The sequence below is a fragment of the Dendrobates tinctorius genome, unplaced genomic scaffold, assembly GCF_039654945.1.
Source record: "Dendrobates tinctorius isolate UK_male_01 unplaced genomic scaffold, ASM3965494v1 ptg000127l, whole genome shotgun sequence".
In the NCBI taxonomy this organism is placed as follows: Eukaryota; Metazoa; Chordata; class Amphibia; order Anura; family Dendrobatidae; genus Dendrobates; species Dendrobates tinctorius.
Genome location: NW_027361795.1, coordinates 20,347,107 through 20,368,235, shown reverse-complemented (window position 1 = coordinate 20,368,235; position 21,129 = coordinate 20,347,107). Strand labels below are relative to the sequence as shown.

The following is a 21,129-nucleotide window of genomic DNA, read 5'->3' as shown; positions in this document are numbered from 1 at the left end:
GGGCACTAAACCGATCCATTTTTCAAAAGTTAATTCAGCTTTGGGGGGAACCGGTGATAGACCTCTTTGCAAACAAGCACAACAGGCAAACAGAAAGGTTCTGCTCTCTAAACCCAAGGGAAAACCCATGGGCAGTGGACTCATTGCACATCCAGTGGAACTTCAGACTGGCTTACGCGTTCCCCCCAGTAGCTCTGATCCCGACTGTGGTAAGAAAAATCAGAAACGATCAAGCCAGGGTGATTCTAATAGCTCCATTTTGGCCAAAAAGGCCCTGGTTCGCTCTGCTACGGAAGATGTCCCTCTCCGATCCTTGGGTTCTGCCAGAAATCCCGGACCTACTAGTTCAGGGTCCAATATTACACGCTCAGGTCAAAGGATTCCATCTGACGGCGTGGAATTTGAAAGGTCGCTTTTAATAGATAGGGGGTTCTCCCCTGGGCTGGTGGCCACTCTGCAAAAAAGCAGGAAACCGGTGACTACTAACATCTACGGCAGAACATGGGATAAGTTCCTACAGTTCTTGGGTAAGCCGTTAGGGAAAGAACCTCCGATTAGTGACATCCTAGAGTTCTTACAATCTGGGTTGCAGATGGGGTTAGCAGTAAACACACTTAAGGTTCAGGTGTCGGCACTAGGGGCGCTCTACAATTGCAAACTGGCATCAGATAGGTGGATAGCCAGATTTATTAAATCCTGCCATAGAGCTAGACCTATTCCAATACCTAGAATAGCCCCCTGGGATTTAAACCTGGTGTTAGAAGCCCTTACAAAAGAACCGTATGAGCCATTACATCAGCTACCCCTAAAGTTTTTGACCCTAAAAACGATCCTGTTAGTAGCCCTCACATCAGCCCGCAGGATAAGCGACTTACAGGCTCTCTCAGTAAATCCTCCTTATACGCAAGTCTTTCAGGATAGGGTAGTGTTAAGAACAGACCCCAGTTATCTGCCCAAGGTAGTGTCAGATTTCCATCGGGGTCAGGAAATTGTTCTTCCATCCTTTTGCGAAAATCCAAAAAATCTGGGGGAGGAAAAATTCCATAGTCTGGATGTTAAAAGAGCTCTTGTAGAATATATATCTGCCACTAGCCAGTGGAGGAGGTCACAGTCCCTATTCGTAGCTTTTCAGGGTGCCAGGAAAGGCTATGGGGTTTCAAAAGGGACTATTGCTAGATGGATCAGGGAAGCCATTAGTGTAGCCTATTCAGCTAGTGGTATCCCGATTCCTGACGGCATCAAGGCTCATTCCACCAGAGCCGTGGCGACCTCCTGGGCTGAAAAGGCAGAGGTATCAATCGAACAAATTTGTAAGGCCGCTACCTGGGCCTCACCTTCAACCTTCTTTAAGCACTATAGATTAAATCTATCCTCCTCTGCTGACTTAACCTTTGGTAGAAGGGTGCTGCAAGCGGTGGTCCCTCCCTAAGGTGTTTCGAAGTCTCCAAAAATCTCTCATGTGGTGCTGTCATGGGTGAAGGGAAAACCACCATGGTTACTTACCGGTAGCCGGTTTTTCCGGAACCCATGACAGCACCCGTACATTCCCCCCCTTTTTCACTGTATGGTGTGCACAATTAGTAGGGTGTTTTGAGTGTTGTGGTGTTGGATAAACATGTAACTAACCGGGAAGTCCTCTCAATGCTCTGTAACCCAACTGAAGCGGGGGAGAGGTGCCGCCCCTTATGTCTCAGTAGGTTCCTGTCCTGGCGGGGCGGATCCCTCTCTCATGTGGTGCTGTCATGGGTTCCGGAAAAACCGGCTACCGGTAAGTAACCATGGTGGTATCTGTCCCCCTATGTCCAAGGACGTGGGGAGTAATAGTGTATGTATATGCACAAAACTATACTAACAAGGGATGATGTACAGAGATAAGTGAAATACCAAACATACAAATATACACTCACAGACAACAGAGAGGAACACCAGGGAGATGAGGGAGGTAAACAAAATAGGAGCTGATGAGGAATTTCACACAGCAGAAACACAAAGCATCAATCACAGATGAACACTCCAAACACCTCTACCAACAACTGACACCTCCATGCCAGGCAGTACAAGACTAACACTGGCATTCCAGATTGCTAGAGGCTAATATCTATGTACGGAAAGTATTCAGACACCTTTAAATTTTTCACTCTTTGTTTCATTGCAGCCATTTGGTAAATTCAAAAAAGTTATTTTTTTTTCCTCATTAATGTACACTCTGCACCACATCTTGACTGAAAAAAAACAGAAATGTAGAAATTTTTGCAAATTTATTAATAAAAAAAATCTGAACTATCACATGGAAAACATGAGTTGTGTGTTGCTGCTGCAGGTCGCAGTATGCAGACAGTTCGAGCTATGCGAAATTTAAGCTGGCCTTGATGTAGTTCCTTGTGTCTCTGGTGAAATCTGACCATTTGAAAAAAGCCTCTGAGCTGATCAAAAAGGCGGCACAGCAAGGAGCGCAAATCGTGGCTGTGCCCGAGTGCTTCAGTTCTCTTTACGGTACCACATTCTTTCCTGAGTATGCGGAGAAGATTCCTGGCCGGTCCACACAGATGCTGTCAGACATCGCTAAGGAGTGCGGGATCTATATTATTGGAGGTTCATCTCCAGAAGAGGATTGTGGGAAGTTGTGCAACACTTGCACAGTTTTCAGCCCAGATTGTAACTTGCTGATCAAGCACAGAAAGGTCCACTTTTTTGACATTGACATACCTAGGAAAATATGTTTTCAAGAGTCAGAAACACGAGATCCTGGAGACAGTCTTTCTGTATTTGATATACCATTTTGCAAAATTGGAGTTGTGATCTGCTATGACATGCGATTATCAGAACTAGCCCAAATATATACCAAGAAAGGGTGTCAGCTGTTGGTGTACCCGGGGGCATTTAATATAACTGGTCCGGTACATTGGGAATTACTACAAAGAGCTCGGGCTTTTGATAATCAAGTCTTTGTAGCCACAGCGTTGCTGGCTGGAGATGATAAACCTTCATATGTAGCTTATGGACACAGCACGGTGGTCAGCCCATGGGGAGAGGTCATTGTAAAGACTGGAGCAGAGGAGGCTGTCATTTCTGCAGATATCGATTTGCAGCGCCTGTCAAATATCGCAACATCTACATGATCACTACGGCATGGAGGAGAAGTGAACAGTTTATCCACCATGATAGAAGTTCACATCATTATATTAAGAGTCACAGGGAAGATCTAATAAATTGCTTCTGATGAAAAAGACAATTTTTTTTAAATGAAGGGCACCTTCACATAATTGCGTTTTTCTTCTATGGTACGGTCTTACATTTCTTGTGGATGAGGTAAAATATGAGGGTAATCAGGATCTGTGCCGGTTGTTGGGGGCACGCATCCAGATATCCAGTGGAAATCTACATATGGCTGTGTTTCCATATGAGGCACGTGTATGGCAGAGCTTTGGGGGCTAAAGTACCTTAGGGAAGGAACTAGATCAATATATGGTAAGTGATCTAGACATTAACTTATTGAAATCTGGTGCACAAATGATTTTCTCCGGATCTTCCTGCAAGGAGATCTCCAGCTCATGTAGCTCTAAAGAAGAATCTGGCATTGTGTAATCATTGCAGTCTCTACATCTGCCTGTTACAACATCTTATGGAAATCAAGCACAGCATTATTTTTAATAAATCATATAAACCTTTGAAAAAGAAAAAAAAAAGAGAAAACACAGTAGTTTGACAATAAATGGCTTCAACCAATCACTAACCATGAGTTTTGGTGTTATCATTCATATACTCTGAAAAAAGGACAAGAAAGCAAACATTCTGCTGGGGTATGTAAATTTTTGAGCAGAACTGTATATATGTGGCCAATACTGAACAGCTGAGATCATCCAAGCAGGAAAGCTTCAGAGACTCTAAGCTGAACAGTTTAACCCCTGCACTGCTAACAGAAACCGGCACCATTTATTATGAAGTGCTTCTAATCAGTTCAGGAGTGTGTGAAATCAGACGCTGCGGTCTTCTGGACCCTTCTCTGTCACGGTAAACCTATTTTAGCTGGACCATACATGACAAGAACTTTTTACTATTTACCTTTCGTGTCTCCCCTATTTCCTCATAGATAGTAAGCTTGTGTGCAGGGCCCTCACTCCTTTTGGTGTTTGTTGAATTATGTGTTATTCTGTAATGTCTTTATTATCAGTAAAAAAATCCCTTCTATAATGTAAAGTGCTGCAAAACATTTTGGTGTTATTGAAATAAAAATTATCATTAATATTAATGTACAGTTGTGGCCAAAAGTATTGACACCCCTGCAATTCTGTCAGATAATACTCAGTTTCTTCCTGAAAATGATTGCAAACTCAAATTCTTTGGTATTATCTTCATTTAATTTGTCTTAAATGAAAATACACAAAAGAGAATGAAGCAAGAAGCAAAACATTGATCATTTCACACAAAACTCCAAAAATGGGCCAGACAAAAGTATTGGCACCCTCAGCCTAATACTTGGTTGCACAACCTTTAGCCAAAATAACTGCGACCAACCGCTTCCGGTAACCATCAATGAGTTTCTTACAATGCTCTGCTGGAATTTTAGACCATTCTTCTTTGGCAAAACTGCTCCAGGTCCCTGATATTAGAAGGGTGCCTTCTCCAAACTGCCATTTTTAGATCTCTCCACATGTGTTCTATGGGATTCAGGTCTGGACTCATTGCTGGCCACCTTAGAAGTCTCCAGTGCTTTCTCTCAAACCATTTTCTAGTGCTTTTTGAAGTGTGTTTTGGGTCATTGTCCTGCTGGAAGACCCGTGACCTCTGAGGGAGACCCAGCTTTCTCACACTGGGCCCTACATTATGATGCAAAATTTGTTGGTAGTCTTCAGACTTCATAATCCAATGCACACGGTCAAGCAGTCCAGTGCCAGAGGCAGCAAAGCAACCCCAAAACATCAGGGAACCTCCGCCATGTTTGACTGTAGGGACCGTGTTCTTTTCTTTGAATGCCTCTTTTTTTCTCCTGTAAACTCTATGTTGATGCCTTTGCCCAAAAAGCTCTACTTTTGTCTGATCTGACCAGAGAACATTCTTCCAAAACATTTTAGGCTTTTTCAGGTAAGTTTTGGCAAACTCCAGCCTGGCTTTTTTATGTCTCGAGGTAAGAAGTGGGGTCTTCCTGGGTGTCCTACCATACAGTCCCTTTTCATTCAGATGCCGACGGATAGTACGGGTTGACACTGTTGTACCCTCAGACTGCAGGGCAGCTTGAACTTGTTTGGCTGTTAGTCGAGGTTCTTTATCCAACATCCGCACAATCTTGCGTTGAAATCTCTTGTCAATTTTTCTTTTCCGTCCACATCTAGGGAGGTTAGCCACAGTGCCATGGGCTTTAAACTTCTTGATGACACTGCACACGGTAGACACAGGAACATTCAGGTCTTTGGAGATGGACTTGTAGCCTTGAGATTGCTCATGCTTCCTCACAATTTGGTTTCTCAAGTCCTCAGACAGTTCTTTGGTCTTCTTTCTTTTCTCCATGCTCAATGTGGTACACACAAGGACACAGAACAGAGGTTGAGTCAACTTTAATCCATGTCAACTGGCTGCAAGTGTGATTTAGTTATTGCCAACACCTGTTAGGTGCCACAGGTAAGTTACAGGTGCTGTTAATTACACAAATTAGAGAAGCATCACATGATTTTTTGAACAGTGCCAATACTTTTGTCCACCCTCTTTTTTATGTTTGGTGTGGAATTATATCCAATTTGGCTTTAGGACAGTTCTTTTTGTGTTTTTTCATTTAAGACAAATTAAATGAAGATAATAATACCAAAGAATTTGTGTTTGCAATCATTTTCAGGAAGAAACTGAGTATTATCTGGCAGAATTGCAGGGGTGGCCACAACTGTATATACTTGTCTATATAGATAAACCACTCAATTAGGTGATAAATATGACATCTTTAATATTAAAAATATAATGAAATCAAACTTTAATAATGAAATTAGTGTTTGTCCACTGCTAAGACAACTCCTTTTCAATCTGAATGTTTTCCCTTATGAAAATCAGAAAGGTTGTACTCCGTGATTGAATCCCGTGGAGCCGCTGTTCCAGTGGTGGTACTCGTATTCTCTGGGCTCACTTGCTGTTATTATGACACGTGAGCCCTGCTCCCCACCAGCGGTAGCTTCAGTGTCCCCGCCTTCAGATGTATTCGTAATCAAGAGAAAGGGAGCGGCCAGCCGCAGTTCTCACTTTCTCTTGATTCCTGATACGTCCAAAGGTGGGGACACTGAAGCTACCGCTGGTTGGGCACGTATCATAACAATAGCCTGTGAACCCTGGAAACGTGATTACCACCACTGGAACAGCGCAGACACGGGACGCTAGTATAACCTATTTTTTCATGAGTGCAAATATTTACTGTAGATCAAGATGGGGTTGCCTAGTAGTGGACAACCCATATAATCATCACCTTGTCAATTCATATCCAAAAGATCATGGGTTATAGTAGCATATTGTAAAGTTTGTACATTGATATTCGGTGTATTCCCAAGACATCCATAGTGGTCTGGATATACATTCAGACAAATTATATCTAATACTAGATTATGGCCCTATGCTATCGCATCGGGAGGATGCGATAGCATCACACCTCTTGCCATGTTAACCCTCAACACACACACTCCTCTCACCTTTCACCATCTCCACTCACTCTTTCACTCCACATACGACCCCTTCTCTCACTCCATCTCTCATACTCACGCCGTCATCGCCGCTGCTCCACGATCCCCGACATCTTCTTCCGCCGGCGCCATCCTGGATCCAGATGTTGTCCATGCCGGCGACATGTTCTTGCGGCGACGCCATCTTGAGTATCATGAAATCCCGCGATACTCAAGATGGCGTCGCCGGAAGAACATGTCGCCGGCGTGGACGACATTGGGATCCAAAATGGCGTCGGCGAAATCTCGCGAGTTTTCGCAGACGCTATTTTGGATCCCGACGTTGTCCTCACCGGCGACATGTTCTTGCGGCGACGCCATCTTGACTATCGCGGGATTTCGCCGATCCAAAATGGCGTCGCCACAAGAACATGTCGCCGGCGTGGAGGACGTCTGGATCCAGGATGGCGCCGGCGGAAGAAGATGTCGGGAATCGTGGATCAGCGGCGATGACGGCGTGAGTATGAGAGACGGAGTGAGAGAAAGGGTCGTATGTGGAGTGAAAGAGTGAGTGGAGATGGTGAAAGGTGAGAGGAGTGTGTGTGTTGAGGGTTAACATGGAAAGAGGTGTGCGGTGACATCACCGGCTACAACTGGACGGAAGTTGTTACAACCGGAAGCTGCTTAGGGCATTTATTATTATAGATATAAAGCTCAATGTGGGTGTGTATGTCCGGGATTGCCATCTACACCGTCGCAGCTACAGCCACAAAATTTGGCACAGTCAAACGTCTGGACCCCGAGAGCGTCATAGGCTATGTTGTGAGGCAAAATTTTAACCCCGCGCGTTCCAATTCACCAAACAAATTTTGCCCCTATCTACATAATGGGGAAAAAGTGAAAGGAAAAGTGTTGGAGGCAAATTGACAGCTGCCAGATGTGAACAAGGGGGACTTAAAGAATGAGAGCGATGGTACCAAAGAGTATATACCGTACAGTTGCTAAGGTGGGGCCCTGACATGGGATACTCACCACACACGGGGATATGAACACACTACCACGTGCTTCAACACATATACCACCCTCAGCACACATTTCACCACACTTACACCAACCTCGCCACATAAAAGTCGAAACACAAAAGTTTCCGCTCAAAACTCACCATGCTGTCCCAGAGCTGTTTAAAAGATGAAAAATGAGCTGTGATTGGTTGCTATCAGCAACAGTTTTCTTTGTAGACTGTTGTGGTAACTGAGGCCTATTATTCTTATCATTTCTATGGTGTTATCATCCTTCTGTAAAGCTGGAAATAACACAATTTATTACCGTGCCTACACAGACCACCCTCTGACTCAGACTGCAGGGGGAGCCCAGTATCACACAGGATAGGATTAGATACACGGCTCAGCAGTCAGTGTCACACAGGATAGGATTAGATACACAGCTCAGCAGTCAGTATCACCCAGGAGAGGATTAGACACATGGCTCAGCAGGCAGTATCACACAGGATAGGATTAGATACACGGGGAAAAAAAAAAGGAAAGAGAGGCGCAATGAGTATACCTGTATTAAAATTGGCTTCCCTAACTGAATAAACAGGGTGCTCACCTTAGGGGGTTGTGCCACCCTTGCACAACCCCGGTGTAAACGTTAGTGGTGGGTGGGAAACGTATCCTCTCACCTCAGGAGGGCACTGCATGTGACTGTCAGCAAACTCAGCTCTCCTGTTCGGTCTGTCTCTCGCTGGCTTCCGGACGTAATCCTGTAGCCGGCCCCAGCCATAGGTACGATACCAAGGATCCTGGAGTTTTTAAGTATCGCCCAGCAACCGCAAGTCCTCTCAAAAACAACTGCCCTCCAAGCTGCTCCTGCCGCTAGTCCTCAAAAGAGGAATTTTGTTAATGTGCTGCAAAAAAAAAGCGGTCTTTAGGAGCACTAAAGGAGAGGCAGAGACCAATAAAAAGGTAAAAATTCAGCTTTTAATCTTCCTCCAATACCCACAATGCGTTTCCACGGTGACAGCCGTCTGGCATTTCACCTGAGGAAGATGGCTGTGACCGTGGAAACGCGTTGTGGGTATTGGAGGAAGATTAAAAGCTGAGTTTTTAACTTTTTATTGGTCTCTGCCTCTCCTTCAGCGCTCCTGTAGACCGCTTTTTTTTTTTTTGCAGCAGGATTAGATACACAGCTCAGCGGTCAGTATCACACAGGATAGGATTAGATACGCAGCTCAGCACACAGTATCACACAGGATAGGATTAGATACACGGCTCAGCAGACAGTATCACACAGAATAGGATTAGCTACACGGCGCAGCAGTCAGTATCACACAGGATAGGATTAGATGCACAGCTCAGCAGTCAGTATCACACAGGATAGGATTAGATGCACGGTTTTTATGTGCAATATAATCATTAGAATTTGTTATAACTAACCACAGTTGGTTACTAGGCCCAGGCAATGCCGGGCTCTTCAACTAGTTAATAATAAAAGTGCATAAAGAATGTTCTCTCTCCAACCTTTAAACTTTTCTTTAAATGCACTAGAACACTTTTTCTTCTAGTTTGGGAGAGAATGGTTGGCGCTTTTTTTATTGATTTATTTTGTCTGTATATAGCTATGTGGAGACCATCATTGATCTATTATTTAATTATGACCATAAATGGCACTTTGTAATGTAAATGATATCTGACACAAATAGGGAATTATTGGTTATTTCATTGGGAAGTTGGATTTGATTTGGGATTATTGTGATCACGAATATAAAAACTACAGCATGTTACTATAGACCAGTACCTTTGCATATGAATTGACAATGTGATGATTATCTCCATTTGTAAAGTTTTATTTAATTGTACTTATTTAATATTTAATAAAGATGTCATTTTGATAAACTATTTGAGTGTAGTCATATTGTAGGCTTATGTATGTGATTTTATTTTGACCATTCTTGAACATACTATTTGGTTTATTCTTGTCCCATTAAGGGGGGTTTACAACAATTTGTAGGTTTATACTGATTTGTATGTAGTTATGTTGATTTCAGTAATATTGTATTGTAGAATTCAAACCGGAAATTGTGGCAGCTGTGTATTCTTTTCAAGATAGGGAGGAAATAATGGTGCAAAATGTATCAATAATTAGCAGTACTATGATGATTAAAGTGTTTCAATTATTGATTTTAATTTACAATATTTGAAATAAATATTCATCTTTATAAGATTTTTTTCAGATACATGTCAATAGGAAATCAGATGATTATTCTCAGTATTACAGTGGGGCAGGTTTTATTATTATTTTACCAGAGTGAGTGAAAAGTCTGGTGAGATTGTTTAATCTGTGAGCAACCTACTGTAAAGGCCCCTTTACATTTAGCGATGCACCAGCGATCCTGACCACGATACAACCCGGTCAGGATCGCTGGTGCATCGCTAAATGGTCGCTAGTGAGCTGCCACACAGGCAGATCTCAAAGCGACATAGCGACGCAGCAGCGGTCCTTACTTACCTTTCAGAAGCGGCGATCCTGACGTCCTCCCGCCCGTGTCCACGCGTCTCTCGGCGGCGCCACAGGAAGCCCAGCAGGAAGCACCCGACGAGAAATGGAGCTGCCCGATCTCGCGTGATCAGCGACAGACAGCGGGGGAGCCGGTCGGAGGTAAGTATCACACACAGCGATATCGCTAGCAATATCGCTGCTGCGTCACAAAATCGGTGGCGCTTTAGCGATATTGCTAGCGATATCGCTATGTGTAAAACCTCCTTAAGCGAGGAGGAGCTGATTCTGTAGCATCTAAATGGTATATGTTAGATCATAATCTCTCCAGACTCCCTCATAAACATGTGTGCTGCTCTGAGGGAGATGTAAGGTGCTGGCAGAGAATTGTCTGGCTTTATCTCACTTAGGCTAGGTTCACATTAGCATTTGAGTCCGCAGTGTGGTCCTGCGGACTTCCTTCCTTAAGCTCCGCCTACTTCCGCATGTGTCCTGCATAACTATCTTTAACATTAAAAAAGAAGAAATGCCAGCTTACCCGGTTGGTTCAAAAGATAAGCTGCTATACTGTATAGGCTCTCAGCAACGGATAAATGACAGGAGCTCTTGTCAACAATAAATGCGAAAAGGAGATGAATCCAGCGAGCCAAGTTTGAAGTACATTGGTTTTGACGTACCCACCGAACGCAAGACAATGCAACATGTTGCGTGAACTCAGAGGGCACTTCAAAATGACGCACGCGGATGAATCCGCATGCAACGCCTGTCCCTGCGTACACAATGTTAAAGATGGGTACGCAGGATGCATGTTGAAGTAGGCAAAGCTTAAGGAAAGAAGTCTGCAGCACCACGCTGCGGACTCAAACGCTAATGTGAACCCGGCCTAAGGTCAGCAAAGGAAGGTATTTGAGTTCAACGTACCCAATCCTTCTTTCTTCCAACAGCAGTTTTCAATAGTGCCTTGAGACAAGAGAAAGTCATAGGTCTAGTCTAGAGATGAGCGAATTTGTTCGGATTCGGTTCCGAATACAATCGGAATCGAATATTGTTTTTGCAATATTCATCGAACACCACAGCTGAATATCATTAGAGTCAATGGGAATAGAAATTATCGAATATGTTGGTAACCGATAATAAGACACACATTCGGCACGAATATTGTTCGAATATGGCTCGAATATGTCAAAATCAGATTCAGGGCTAAAATCCAAACAAATTCGTTCATCTCCAGTCTTAATCTGATTACAAATCTACAGTTGTGGCCAAAAGTATTGACACCCCTGCAATTCTGTCAGATAATACTCAGTTTCTTCCTGAAAATGATTGCAAACACAAATTCTTTGGTATTATTATCTTCATTTAATTTGTCTTAAATGAAAAAACACAAAAAGAATTGTCCTAAAGCCAAATTGGATATAATTCCACACCAAACATAAAAAAGAGGGTGGACAAAAGTATTGGCACTGTTCGAAAAATCATGTGATGCTTCTCTAATTTGTGTAATTAACAGCACCTGTAACTTACCTGTGGCACCTAACAGGTGTTGGCAATAACTAAATCACACTTGCAGCCAGTTGACATGGATTAAAGTTGACTCAACCTCTGTCCTGTGTCCTTGTGTGTACCACATTGAGCATGGAGAAAAGAAAGAAGACCAAAGAACTGTCTGAGGACTTGAGAAACCAAATTGTGAGGAAGCATGAGCAATCTCAAGGCTACAAGTCCATCTCCAAAGACCTGAATGTTCCTGTGTCTACCTTGCTCAGTGTCATCAAAAAGTTTAAAGCCCATGGCACTGTGGCTAACCTCCCTAGATGTGGACGGAAAAGAAAAATTGCCAAGAGATTTCAACGCAAGATTGTGCGGATGTTGGATAAAGAACCTCGACTAACATCCAAACAAGTTCAAGCTGCCCTGCAGTCCGAGGGTACAACAGTGTCAACCCGTACTATCCGTCGGCATCTGAATGAAAATGGATTGTATGGTAGGAGACCCAGGAAGACCCCACTTCTTACCCCGAGACATAAAAAAGCCAGGCTGGAGTTTGCCAAAACTTACCTGAAAAAGCCTAAAACGTTTTGGAAGAATGTTCTGTGGTCAGATGAGACAAAAGTAGAGCTTTTTGGGCAAAGGCATCAACATAGCGTTTACAGGAGAAAAAAAGAGGCATTCAAAGAAAAGAACACGGTCCCTACAGTCAAACATGGCGGAGGTTCCCTGATGTTCTGGGGTTGCTTTGCTGCCTCTGGCACTGGACTGCTTGACCGTGTGCATGGCATTATGAAGTCTGAAGACTACCAACAAATTTTGCAGCATAATGTAGGGCCCAGTGTGAGAAAGCTGGGTCTCCCTCAGAGGTCATGGGTCTTTCCAGCAGGACAATGACCCAAAACACACTTCAAAAAGCACTAGAAAATGGTTTGAGAGAAAGCACTGGAGACTTCTAAGGTGGCCAGCAATGAGTCCAGACCTGAATCCCTTAGAACACCTGTGGAGAGAACTAAAAATGGCAGTTTGGAGAAGGCACCCTTCTAATATCAGGGACCTGGAGCAGTTTTGCCAAAGAAGAATGGTCTAAAATTCCAGCTGAGCATTGTAAGAAACTCATTGATGGTTACCGGAAGCGGTTGGTCGCAGTTATTTTGGCTAAAGGTTGTGCAACCAAGTATTAGGCTGAGGGTGCCAATACTTTTGTCTGGCCCATTTTTGGAGTTTTGTGTGAAATGATCAATGTTTTGCTTTTTGCTTCATTCTCTTTTGTGTTTTTCCATTTAAGACAAATTAAATGAAGATAATACCAAAGAATTTGTGTTTGCGATCATTTTCAGGAAGAAACTGAGTATTATCTGACAAAATTGCAGGGGTGTCAATACTTTTGGCCACAACTGTAGGTGCTCTGGATGTGACAGAGCACTTCTCAAGTCTCAGCCTTTCAAGCTTGTTTCCCAGCACCCGCCTTTTAACTTGATTGATAGCTTTCTGTAAAGGGGGTTTTACACTAAGCGATATCGCTAGCAATATCGCTAAAACGTCACTGGTTTTGTGACGTTATAGCGATATTGCTAGCGATATCGCTATGTGTGATACTTACCAGCGACCGGCTCCCCCGCTGTCCATCGCTGATCGCGCGAGAATGTCCGGCTCCATTTCTCGTCGGGCGCTTCCTGCTGAGACTTCCTGCTGTGACGACGAGCGACGCTGGACGCGGGCGGGAGGACGCCAGGATCGCTGTGTGTGAATGGTAAGTATCGTGCGCTGCGTCGCTGCTGCATCGCTGTGAGATCTTTCTGTATGAAAGCTCACTAGCGATCATTTAGCGATGCACCAGCGATCCTGACCGGGTCGGATCGCTGATTGGATCGCTGGTGCATCGCTAAATGTAAAAGGGCCTTTAGTGTGACCTCAGGCACCAGGCAAGGAAATCAAACTGTGAACAGATGCCTGAAGTGCTTTGTTACTCCTTGAAAACTTACCACCTCGTTTGCATATGAATTAAAATGCTTATTTCTTGGGAGTACAACCACTGATATAGATGGAAAGGTGTCAGTGGATTGGGCTTTCAATGACTTGCCTACCTATATATTCAGTTTTTTTTGGAGGGGGGGGGTTGATCTTACTGACGGCTTTAAAAGGAATCAAATCCAAAACCAAAATTATCTCTTGAGGCTATAACATATTGGTGATATAATCAATCTTTAGGTTCGAAAGCTCTTTACATTGCATTCAACTTTGTAAGGCTCAACAACCTTTAACCGAAAACCCAATTTGTATTTTTTCCCATACTTGCGAAAACAATGACTTGCATGCGTGTGCATTACAAAAGAATAAGGTCATCTGAAGACTAATGCAATTCTGCTGATTTTAATCTTTGACTCATAAAATCAAATGACCCATTTGCACGTTCTCCTCATGTCTGTATCATCAGAATATTCTTGTGATTTCTTGGATCCTAGCATAATGATACACTGAAATACACCCGATAAATGTCTTCTTTTGTTGTCCCAATATTGTTTCATTTTTAATTTTGTATTTTATTCGCTCTGTGATATAAGGTAGCATTCAGTTCATTATTATATATTTTTTTACAAACCCAATAAAATGTGGACTTCAATACGACAGATCTTTTGCACCTCCTTTCATTCTTTTTTTTTCTTTCCCGATGAACCTGCTGATCCCCTTGAAAATTGAAATAATGATAATGCCTGACTCGTAGCCGCATCAACTGTATCAGCACATAAAGAGCCAGGAGGCATAAAATGCAAATGATAAAGTGAAAGCATATGGATTGTGCATGATCGCCTGACGTCCAATGAATTTTAAAAGGTGCTGTCTAGCATGGAAAGGGAGGAGGAGATGGAGAGGGAATGAAGGGGGCTGAAATAAACATATTATCCCTGCGCCTTTTTTTTCTTTCATTCCTGACAATATTTTTTTTCCACCTCACTGAGCACTGGCTCGATTCCTCTCTCTTCTCCCTTCCTTTCTCTTGGTACACCTCACACACATCTCAGGTCATGTCACTGCAGCTCCAGTGGAAATAATAAGATATAAACCACAAGGTTGTTATTTGCATAGAAATAGCATGGGGGCCTCAGGCTGCAAAAGAGAAGGACACAGAGATGGTTTGTCTAATGAAAACTTTTGCTGATGCAGATATTTTTTTTTTTTAAACCTTGAAGTGCACCTTAAACCTAATCTGCATTCTCCTACAGGAAGTTTTACAATGAGCGGAACTTTGACCATTGTAGTATTAAAAACAATTGCAAAAATACATGCTTCGCTTCATTTTGTAATATGTAAATATATTCAGACATTCGCCACGCCTAAGGCGCTTTTCACACCTGCATTTTTCATTTCTGTTTTGCTGTTTTCTTCAAGGAACACAAATTTAGAGTTCATGTGGAAAATGGGTCCATTACAGGGGGAGGACACGTCAGTGGTGCAATCTGTGCAGCCGCAGAGGGGCCCAAGATATAAGGACCCTTTCCACCTTCAACCCTGCAAGATGTGGTCTTTCACAGACACATACAGGGGCCCTATTCCATTTGTGTCTGCCCCTGGTCCTTTAAATAACTAATGCAAATTGAAGAGATCCATCTGGTTTCCGTCATGTGGCCATTTTTATAATGAAATAAAAAGTGCTGCGTGCTATGCTTTTTTTGTTTCAATCTGAAAACAGACACATAGCCTAAACCACAGTTTTTTGACCCCCTTCACCACCTTGGGATTTTCCGTTTTTATGATTTCTAATTTTTTTTGCCCCCCTTCTTCCCAGAGCCATAACTTTTATTTTTCCGGCAATATGGCTGCTTCAGGACTTGTTTTTTTGCAGGAGGAGTTGTACTTTTGAACGACACAGTTGATTTTACCATATAGTGTACTGGAAAGCAGGAAAATTCCAAGTGGTTAAATTGCAAAAAAAAAAGTGCAATTCGACAGTTTTTTTTGTGGTTGTTTTGATACGGTGCCACACAAAAGGTTGATACATAAAATGAGAACAATGGGGATAGGGGAAAATATGTGTGGGTGGGTTAAGAGCTAGCTCAGGGATAGGAAACAAAGGGTGGTTATTAATGGTGCACACTCGGACTGGGTCACGGTTAGCAGTGGGGTACCATAGGGGTCAGTTTTGGGCCCGCTTCTTTTTAACATATTTATTAATGACCTTGTAGGGGGCATAGAGAGTAGAATTTCAATATTTGCAGATGACACTAAACTCTGCACGGTAATCAATACAGAGGAGGACAATTTTATATTACAGGAGGATTTATGTAAACTAGAAGCTTGGGCTGATAAATGGCAAATGAGCTTTAATGGGGATAAATGTAAGGTCATGCACTTGGGTAGAACGAACAAGATGTATAATTATGTGCTTAATTGTAAAACACTGGGCAAAACTGTCTCTGAAAAAGACCTGGGTGTATGGGTGGACGACAAACTCACATTTAGCAGCCAGTGTCAGGCAGCTGCTGCAAAGGCAAATAAAATAATGGGATGCATTAAAAGAGGCATAGATGCTCATGAGGAGAACACAATTTTACCTCTATATAAGTCACTAGTACGACCACACATAGAATACTGTGTATAGTTCTGGTCTCCGGTGTATAAGAAAGACATAGCTGAACTGGAGCGGGTGCAGAGAAGAGCGTCTTAGGTTATTAGGGAGCTAGGGGGTCTGCAATACCATGACAGGTTATTACACTTGGGGTTATTTAGTTTGGAAAATCAAAGGCTTAGGGGTGGTCTTATTACAATGTATAAATATAAGCGGGGACAGTACAAAGACCTTTCTAATGATCTTTTTACTCTTAGACCTGTGAAGGGGACAAGGGGGCATCCTCTACGTAAGAGCTGTGAGACTATGGAACTCCCTGCCATATGATGTTGTAATGAATGATTCCCTAATAAAATTTAAGAAGGGCCTGGATGCCTCTCTTGAAAAGTATAATATTACAGGGTATATACACTAGTTTCCTTAATATTGCGTTGATCCAGGGACCTAGTCTGATTGCCGTATGTGGAGTCGGGAAGGAATTTTTTTCCCCAATGTGAAGCTTACTGTTTGCCACATGGGTTTTTTTTGCCTTCCTCTGGATCAACATTTTAGGATAGGATATGGGTTGAACTAGATGGACTTAAAGTCTTCCTTCAACCTTAATAACTATGTTACTATGTTTTGTTTTTTTTTTACCATGATCACTAAATGCTAAAACTGGACTAGAGTACAAGTTGGTATGCATGCGAAATAGGAGCATTTTCACACTGACCATCAAACAGACAAAACCAAAGACACAAATAAAATTAACAAATACCCTACTGTAAATAAATAAGTAAAATCAATAGTGCATATAAATAACATTGGGTACTTAGTAAACACAGTTTTTGATTAAAAAAAAAAAACCTAAAAGCCATCCAACCAACATCAAGGTGTACCCAAGTTTGGGATGGCCATAACCTCTAATATTAAAACTTTACCATGCGTCATAGGGATGTCCAGTGTAAATAAAGACTGAGCAGGACCGGGTCTCAAACATTGGCACACAGTTAGCGGGGAGCTTTTCAAATGTGATATCCAGCTCAAAGGAAGTATGGCAACATGTTTACCTGCACAAAACGCAGAAACCTAAAACAGAACTGAAAAAAATGAACAGGAGTACAAGTTGGTAAACATGCAAAATAGGAGCATGTTCACACTGGCCATCAAACAGACAAAATCCAAGACAGAAGCAAAATGCTAAAACTAACCTTCCTCTACGATTCCCCAGGTCATTACTAGTTTGCAGATACCAAACATGTATAGGTTCTTTTTTATTTAAAGGGAACCTGTCAGAAGGATTGTGCACAGTAACCTACACAAGAGAAAAAAAAATGTTCAGCTCACCATTTGTTTGCCAAGATGATTTCCCAGCACGGACCACGTTTCTGTCAAACTGCTACTGAATGATTCAAAAAGAGGAAGGTCCAGCTAAGGAAGGTAAAATCCAAAAAGTTTATTTCGATTTCATAAAACTTGAAAAACAGTATACAAAACCCGACCGGTAAAACCGGAGGGAATGTTGCAATGGGGAGACTGGACGCGTTTCGAACAACAAGTGTTCTTAGACTCAGAAGAACTCTATGAACACTTGTTAGAAATGCGTCCAGTCTCCCCATTGAAACCTTACCTCCGGTTTTACCGGTCGGGTTTTGTATACTGTTTTTCAAGTTTTATGAAATCGAAATAAACTTTTTGGATTTTACGTTCCTGAGCTGGACCTTCCGCTTTTTGAATCATACTGTAACCTACACACAGTGTCAGGTTGGCGTAGTTATACTGATTAAAATGATACCTTGGTTGATGAAATCCGTCTTGTGGTTGTGTTTTCATTTTTACTTTCAGTTTTGAGTTAATGATATGCTCGTGCTCCAAGACGGGACTGTGGGGGTCTTCATGTGGTGCTCTGATTAGGTATTCATACTGATGGCTTCTGACAGGTCACTGAGTGACCTACCCCCTAGTTTACATTATATATATATATATATATATATATATATTATATTGGGAGAAAAAACCCTTCTGTAGGCAGGCGGTGGCACCTGCGTTGCAGCATGATCGCATATGTAATGAACTATATACACATTTGTTTGATGTAATTCCTAAAAAAAATATATAAAATCACTTTGAAAATGGCGCTGGCTGGAACAACGCAGACGCTCGTGGTGCCATCTTGCTAGAGCAAAAAATAATCCTCCAAGATGGCACCTTCTGCGCAGTAGCATCTATCAGCGATCGCAAAATTGCAAATAGCAGCTACTGGGCAGGCGCCATCTTGGAGGAGGCAATTGTTTTTTCTTCTCTAGCAAGATGATCTGATCAGCTGACGTGCCCGGAACAGCCATGGGTGGAATCACAATTCACCCGCGGCTGTTAATGTTAAATGCCACTGTCAAACGCTGACTATGGCATTTAACATGCACGCTCAGGAAGCGCGTTATTATCTCCTCCCATCCGCGCCTGTGTCACATGACTGCGGGTCGTCGATGGGTTGGCATGACAACCCAGGGTCAGCAGGAGACCCCTGTGGTTGTCATTGCTGGATTACTATGAGTGCCGCCTGGTAGTCAGCGCTCATAGCAAGTGAGCATATCTGCTACACAGAGCAGGGCTGCAACCCTGCTCTATGTAATCTCCCATGGAGACTATTGTATCAAGTAAAAAATTTAAAAAATGTTTTTAAAAAAATAAAATATAAATGTTCGAATCAGTTAGCACTACAGCTTTGCAGTTCTGGAGTCCTGGGTTCAAATCCCACCAAGGACAACATCTGCAAGGAGTTTTTATGCTCTCCCCGTGTTTGCGTGGGTTTCCTCCCACATTCCAAAGACATAATGGTAGGGAATTTAGATTGTGAGCTCCATCAGGGACAGCGATGATAATGTGTGCAAACTGTAAAACGCTACAGAATATGTTAGCGCTGTATAAAAATAAAGATTATTAAATCACGTCCCCTTTTGCGCCATTCAAAATAAAGCCATAAAAAAATCAAATATGGTATCTCCGCGTTCAGAATTGCCAGAGATATCTCTATATATAAAACTGAATGTGTGTGTGTGTGTATCACCAACCAGTCACAAAGCATCTTTCATTTCAACAGAGCTGTTGAAGCTGAGCTATGATTGGTTGCTATGAGCAACAGTTTTCCTTGCAACCAATCATTAAGCATCTCTCATTTCACCAGAGCCTGGTTAAAAGAAGCTGAACTGTGATTTGTTGCTATGAGCAAGTTTTCCCACTTGACAACACCTCAGCAGACACATGGTGGGAGAAATCTAGCATATCTGGAAACATAAGCTCCCAGCCATTGTCTGCCCCCCAAAAAGGAGCTCAGAGCACGACAGAAATGAATCCCCCCTCCTGTGTCCATATACACATCACACATCCTCCATCATATAGGCACATCTTCCCTCTTAAAGGGATCATTGGTATGGAAGTCAGAGCAAATCCATCCAGCGCTTTGGTTTTGACCCCAGGCCACTCTTAAAGGGATCTCCGGTATGGAAGTTAGGACCGTTCCACTCGGCTCTGTGGTTCTGACCCCAGTTTCTCTTAAAAGGATCATTGGTATGGAATTTAGGGCAAATCCACTCTACGCTTTGGTACTGATCCCAGGCCTTTCTTAAAGGGATCTCCGGTATGGAAGTCGGGGCAATTGCCTTCAAATGCTCTGGTACTGACCCCAGGCCTCTCTTAAAGGGATCTCCGGTATGGAAGTTATGGTAAATCCCCCAGCGCTCTGATTCTCACCCCAGGCTTCTATTAAAGGGATCATTGGTATGGAAGTCAGGGCAAATCCACTCAGCACTCTGGTTCTGACACCATGCCTCTCTTAAAGGGATAACCGGTATGGAAGTTAGGACCGTTCCACTAAGCACTCTGGTTCTGACGCTAGGCCTCTGTTAAACGGATCCCGGGTATAGAAGTTAGGGCAATTCTACTTAGCGTTCTGTTTCTGACCCCAGGCTCTCTTAAATGGATCCCCGGTATGGAAGTCAGGCAATTGCCTTCAAATGCTCTGGTTCTGACCCCAGGCTCTCTTAAAGGGATCTCCTGTATGGAAGTTAGGGCAAATCCCTCAGCGCTCTGATTCTGACCCCAGGGTTCTATTAAAGGGATCATTGGTATGCAAGTCAGGCCAGGGCAAATCCACTCAACGCTCTGGTTCTGATCCCAGACTCTCTTTACGGGATCCCCAGTATGGAAGTTAGGGCAAATCCACTCAGCGCTCTGGTACTGACCCTAGGCCTCTCTTAAAGGGATCTCCGTTATGGAAGTTATGGTAAATCCCTCAGCACTCTGATTCTCACCCCAGGCTTCTATTAAAGGGATCATTGGTATGGAAGTCAGGGCAAATCCACTCAGTGCTCTGGTTCTGACACCATGCTTCTCTTAAAGGGATCCCCGGTATGGAAGTTAGAACCGTTCCACTAAGCACTCTGGTTCTGACGCCAGGCCTCTGTTAAAGGGATCCTCGGTATGGAAGTTAGGGCATTTCCACTCAGCGTTCTGGTTCTGATCCCAGGCTCTCTTAAAGGGATCCCCGGTATGGAAGTCAGGCAATTGCCTTCAAATGCTTTGGTTCTGACCCCAGGCTCTCTTAAAGGGATCTCCTGTATTGAAGTTAGGGCAAATCCCTCAGCGCTCTGATTCTGACCCCAGGGTTCTATTAAAGGGATCATTGGTATGCAAGTCAGGTCAGGGCAAATCCACTCAATGCTCTGGTTCTGATCCCAGGCTCTCTTAAAGGGATCCCCAGTATGGAATTTAGGGCAAATCCACTCAGCGCTCTGGTTTTGACCCCAGGCCTCTCTTAAAGGGATCTCCGGTATGGAAGTTATGGTAAATCCCTCAGCGCTCTGATTCTCACCCCAGGCTTCTATTAAAGGGATCATTGGTATGGAAGTCAGGGCAAATCCACTCAGTGCTCTGGTTCTGATCCCAGACTCTCTTTACGGGATCCCCAGT

The 21,129-nt window shown here is 43.1% G+C and overlaps 1 protein-coding gene and 1 pseudogene across 1 annotated transcript in view; both read left to right on the top strand.

The window, feature by feature from the left end:
* ACACA (acetyl-CoA carboxylase alpha) overlaps positions 1-21,129 on the top strand; it is a 624,740-nt gene that overhangs the window by 400,500 nt on the left and 203,111 nt on the right. The window lies entirely within an intron of this gene.
* LOC141047464 (omega-amidase NIT2-A-like) lies at positions 1,934-4,346 on the top strand (annotated as a pseudogene).